A 6,312-nucleotide genomic window follows, 5' to 3' on the forward strand; every position below is an offset into this window, starting at 1 on the left:
AGGACTTCAAGATTGGGACCAGTGTGCCTATTCTAATCCTTTCCTGTGTTGTCTTCCTGGGACATATCCATTGCATGTTTCCATGTCATACTTATCTCTGTGTTCATTTGAACCCAGTTTTACCTGTATGAAAATGCTGGTGGGGGCATGACAGTGTTATTTACCTCCCTAGAGATGCACAGTCAGATAAACCCTGATAAACTCAGCTAATATGTACTGATCTCTTACTATGTGCCAGGAGAGATGATTTCATAGACATTATCTCACTTAGGCTTCAAAGCAACTGTGCAGAAGAGGTGCTATTATTCTCATCTGACAAGTGAGGAAATGGGTTTTAGATGAAGTAACATCTCAAGCTCATGTGCTGCTAAGGAGCAGAATCTACACTTGAATTCAGTACTTCAGACCTCAGATGTGGTACTTTCTCTCCTATTCCTTAAAGCCTGTGTGTGAAAACAGCCCAGTTCCCTGATAGAGTCAATCACCGAATGTGCCCTGATTACTTATTACATGCTCACCACCGTACTAGGCATGTCCAAGGATACATCATTTATTAAGCACTGACTGCGTAATTTATAAATTACCCACTGACTAATTTATAAAGGAAAGAGATTTAATGAACTCACAGTTCCACATGGCCAGGGAGGCCTCACAAGCACGGCTGAAGGTGAATGAGGAGCAAAGTCTCATCTTACATGGTGCAGATAAGAGAGTGTGTGCAGGGGAACTCCCCTTTATAAAACCATCAGACTTATTCACTATCATGAGAACAACATGAGAAAGACCCGCCCTTATGATTCAATTACCTCCCACTGGTTCTCTCCCACAACACGTGGGAATTATGGGAGCTACAATTCAAGATGAGATTTGGATGGGGACACAGCCAAACCATATCAACTTGTTTAAAGAGTTCTGCCAAAAGGATATTGACTTGGGTGTCAAGATACCTTAACTGACAATTAGATAACTTTTATATTGAGCATCTGTGGAATACCAGATATATACATAAGGCATATGCTCTGGCAGGATGCTGTGGCTCATGCCTATAATCCCAGCACTTTGGGAAGTTGAGGTGGGAGAATCACTTGAGGCCAGGAGTTTGAAACCAGCCTGGGCAACAAAGTGAGACCCTGTCTCTACAAAAAATAAGAAAAGTAGTCAAGTGTGGTGATGTGTGCCTGTAGTCTCTAAGCTACTTGGGAGGCTGAGGTGGGAGGATTGCTTGAGCCCAGGTGGTTGAGGCTGCAGTGAGATATGATTGCACTATTGCACTCCAGTCCAGGCAACAGAGTGAGACTGTCTCTTAAAAAAAAAAGTATATGTTTTAATCTTCATAACACTCTGTTATGGACGGAATTGTGTCTACCTTAAACTCACATGTTGAAGCCCTAACCCCTAGTGTGACTGTGTTTGGAGTTAGGGCCTTTGAAGAAGCAATTAAGGTAAAAAAAAAAAACAGTCATGTAGGTGCACCCTAGTCCATGATGACTGGTGGCATAAAACACGAAGAGAAAGAGACACACACACAGAGGGCAGGCCATGAGGACACAGCAAGAAGGTGGTTGTCTGCAAGTCCAAGAGAGAGACCGTAGGAGCAACTAAACCTGCTGCCACCTTGATCTTGGACCTCCTGCCTCCCGAATGGTAAGAAAATAAATATCAGTTGTTTAAGCCACCCAGTCTGTAGCATTCTGCGACGGCAATCCTAGCAAATTAATACTCATCTTTTCAAGAAAGGAAATAGAATCTTGACTTCTCAGATAAAAGAGAACATAGTTCAGAGAGGTGAAGACGTTTTCCCAAGGTCCCACAGATGGGAAGTGGTGATGGTGAAATTCAAACCCAGGTCTGTCTACACTAAAGCTCTGAGCCTTTCGACTGCACTCTCCTTTGATCTAGTTCTGGCACTGGCACAGCCGAGGTCTTGGGTAAATGCCATGAGGAGAGGGATGAGGTCTAATTTGCCTACTATTGTGTCCCCATGGCCAGCCACAGTCCCCATCAGCACTTGAATGTTTGTTGGATGAATGTCTTTGCCTCAAAGAGCTTTATGATTCGAGTTAGGTAAGAAACCAAGCAAGCACTAACCTCCATTAACGTCGAAACTGTTTTGGTGGAAGTTCTTGGAATAATAATTCAGGAAAGAGAAAGTTCTGGGTGGACTGGAACAGCAAGAGAAAGTTTTAGAAGGTAGACAGGACCCTGCCTGGACCTCAGTTCTCAGGACGCCAGGACAAACGGTCATCACGATTTACCATCCACGTCCAATGGATTATTAATTTACTTTCATATCGTAAGTCATCCTGTGAATACTTTACAGAATTGAGAATAAATGTATAGTAAAAAACAACTTTACTAAAAATTTTAATGAGAATGCAAACATAGCTGACCTTTTTGCATCAAATAAATTTTGAGCCACAAACATAGTTAAAAATGAAACACTGCAGTAACGTGTCCTTTGTTTTTTGAGATGGAGTTTCGCTCTTGTTGCCCAGACTGGAGTGCAATGGTGCAATCTCAGCTCACTGCAACCTCTGCCTCCTGGGTTCAAGTGATTCTCCTGCCTCTGCCTCCCAAGTAGCTGGGATTACAGATGTGTGCCACAATGTCCAGCTAATTTTTTTTTTTTTTAATTTTTAGTAGAGATAGTTTCACCATGTTGATCAGGCTGGTCTCGAACTCCTGACATCAGGTGATCCATCCGCTTTGGCCTCTCAAAGTACTGGGATTACAGGCGTGAGCCACTGCGCCCGGGCCACATGTCCTTTTAACAAAAGGAGATGTTCCAGGTTCTTGTCACAAATTATTGCATGATGAAGTCCTTTCTGTTGATTAATAGGGCAAAAATGTTACATTTCCTTTTTGTTCTTAAAAAGACATGGTTCACGCATTGATTCTTAAGTTTGAGGACACTCACTTAGGGTGGTGTCATCTGAGGCCTGAGAGCCTGAGATTTCACTTTAAGGATATATTTTACTATCATTATCCGTGTCTACGGTGCCACTCTCTGTTTCTTCATTTCATTTTCTGGTTCATCTAATAATATGGAATGTCTTTTTCTGTACATTTTATTTTCTTTGCCTTTATGGGTGGAAAATGAAAAATTCTGATTTGTCAAGTGTGTTCAGTGAAGGCAAAAAGCAGCCTACAAAGATGGTGTCTCCTGTCTTCTTCTGTACCTTCCTGAGAGATGGTGTGTCATTCTTTGGGTAATAAGAAAATGAAAGGAACAGTTTGGAGATTCCTCAAAAAAACTAAAAATAGAGTTGCCAGATGATCCAGCAATCCCACTGCTGGGTATAAACCCAAAATACAGGAACTCAGTATAACAAAGACGTGTCCTCACTCCATGTCTGTTGCAGTACCATTTAAGATAGCTAAGATTTGGAAGTAACCTGTGTCCATTGACTGATGAATGCATAAAGAAAATGTGATATGCGTGCACAATGGAGTACTATTCAGCCACCAAAAGCATGAGAGCCAGTCATTTGCAACAACATGGATGGAACTGGAAATCATCATGTTAAGTGAAATAAGCCAGGCACAGAAAGACATCGAATGTTCTTACTTCTCTGTAGGACCTAAAAATCAAATCAATTGAACTCATGGACATAGAGAGCAGAAGGATGTTTACCAGAGACTGGGAAGGGTAATTGGGAGGGAGGAGGGGATGGTTCATCGGTCCAAAAATTTAGAAAGAATGAATAAGACCTATTATTTGATAGCATAATAGGGTGACTATAGTCAATAATAACTTCACTGTATATTTTAAAATAAAGAATGTCATTGGATTATTTGTAACTCAAAGGATAAATGCTTGAGTGGATGGATACCCCACTCTTCATGACATACTTATTTTGCATTGCATGCTTGTATCAAAACATCTCATGTGCCACCTAAATATATACACTTAGTAGATACTCACAAAAAGTTTAAAAAACAATTTAATTTTTTTTTTTAAAGGAAGGATGATGATTTGCTTCAGTATTACACCATCCTTCTAGGCAATTCCATCATTCTTCCATTTAAAAAGGTTTTTCAGGCCGAGCGTGGTGGCTCACGCCTGTAATCCCAGCACTTTGGGAGGCCAAGGTGGGCAGATCACGAGGTCGGGAGATCGAGACCATCTTGGCTAACATGGTGAAACCCCTTCTCTAAAAAAAAAAAAAAAAAAAAATACAAAAAATTAGAAGGGCATGATGGCACACGCCTGTAGTCCCAGCTACCTGGGAGACTCAGGCAGGAAAAATTCCTTGAGTGAACCCGGGAGGCGGAGGTTGCAGTGAGCCGAAATCATGCCGATGCACTCCAGCCTGGATAACAGAGTGAGACTCCCTCTCAAAAAAAAAAAAATGAATAAAAATTATTTTCATCATTTTTGGCATGATTAGGAGCAATTGTTACTTAACAGTTGGGTTACTTATCAGTTGTTTCCAACGATGCCAAAAATGATGAAAATAATTTTTAAATGGAAGAATGATGGAATTGTCAGGATAATAATAATTGAATAACAATAATTCCCAGGATAATAAAATAGTAAAGTATCTCAAGATATAAGAAAAATAAGATCACCTAGATCCTGTAATGTCTCTTATACACATTGCCCTTAGATAAAAAGGATCCCAGTGGACCCATATGGTAATTGCAAAATAAAATACGTTTTATTTAATTAAAAATATGTAAATTCCCTCTTTGTTCTTTGCAAGACCTCTAAGAAGAGAAGACATAAAGCAATCTTTATAAAGCGTTAGAGCTTACAAAAAGAAACACAACAGGGAATTGGGAACGTTGGGTGAAGATAGATAGGCACTCTCGCTATGGGAGGAAGGATTGGCAGACAAGCACAACAAGGGGAGGCAATACAGGTGTGGGAGTCAGTGAGTAAATCAGATCCACCATTGCTGATGCTTTGCTGGGGAAAGAGGCATCAGGTTGGAGGACCAGTGATGGCTGCTCACCAATTTGAGCCCCATGGATGCTATTCTGCGGCAAGAAGCAGTGAGTCTGGAGGGTTTTGAGCAGGGTGGCATAAGGCATGCAAACATTTTCTTGGCCTTTTTTTTTTTTTTAACTAGGATTGTGGAGCTTTATTCCCAAGGAAAAATTATAGCTTTTAACATGTATAAAAACCATACATAAGAATCTTTTTTAGTTGCTATCCGTAAGTTTATTGTCTTTATCTGAAAAATCCTCATAGAAAATTGTTTGGTTTAGCTCTCAGCAGCCTGCTCCTAAGCTCTGAGGAAGCTTACCTTCTTTTGAGCTACCTGATCTTTCTTCTGAGCAAGGGACATTTTGGGACGGTTCCACCTCTTCTTTTTAACTTCTTTCTTGGGCTTCCTTTCATAGACTGAATTCTCTCGTATAGCAGTGTGAGCTTTCTTATACGTCTCTTCCATCATGTCTGGAGTTACACTGTTCTTTATGTATTGAGAGAACTGTTTCTTGTAAGCATCTTCATCTTGTTCCATTAAGTAGCACATGTAATCTGCAACATTTTGGCCCAGGATGTGCTTCCGGTGTTTAAATTCCTTGCTTTCAGAATCATAACCAGGGAATCGTTTGGTACTGTGAGAGATAGACAAGCTTCCACCCACAGCTCCCTTCAGGGTGCCAAAAACTTTATTGCCAGTGATAATTCTGGCAAGGCCTGCATCCAAATAGCAGGTAAAGGCACTTGGCTGACCATCAATGCTTTCCACATTATATTTATCACCAGTCACCTCCACTTGGCCTTCATAGATCTTTTCCATGCCAAACCTATTGAGAAGCCTGTGGGCCAGCAGCAGGCCAGTACAATACACTGCAGTGTAATTTGTTAGGCCAACCTTCACATCATATTTGGCAGTTCGTGTGCATATGCCACACAGACTATCATATCCCCCTCTATATGGGCATAAGCAATCTGATAAATGATATCTCTGTTTGTTACATGAACTATCATCCTGTATTTGGGTGTGTTATATTTATTTTTATCCTGTATCACCAAACATTTCTGAGCATAGTAATCAGTTTTACCCTCTTGGCATCTTCTAAATTTCACTTGCTATCTCTTAAAGTAGGCCTTATTCTTAATAACTTTAACAAACCCCATCCTGCGGAACAGAGACCCACATCCGTGACTCAACAGAGACCTGCAGACCCAGCAGCACTAGGGGACAGAAAGGGCAAGAATCTTAACGTGGAATTCAGATCATTGTGCATTTATTTTCAAGTACTTCAGTAGGGACTACATTCATTAACACAAATTAAAACCTACATGCTGTTTTCAAAGCCTATTAAAACTATACACCTATTAACAAATAAGCTATT

At 40.6% G+C, this 6,312-nt stretch overlaps 1 pseudogene; it reads right to left on the minus strand.

Annotated features, from left to right (window-relative positions):
- Positions 1-5,210: 5,210 nt before the first annotated feature.
- On the minus strand, positions 5,211-6,103 carry LOC105513648 (annotated as a pseudogene).
- Between the last annotated feature and the right edge of the window lie 209 nt (positions 6,104-6,312).

The sequence above is a fragment of the Colobus angolensis genome, unplaced genomic scaffold (genome assembly GCF_000951035.1).
Source record: "Colobus angolensis palliatus isolate OR3802 unplaced genomic scaffold, Cang.pa_1.0 Scaffold233, whole genome shotgun sequence".
NCBI lineage: Eukaryota > Metazoa > Chordata > Mammalia > Primates > Cercopithecidae > Colobus > Colobus angolensis.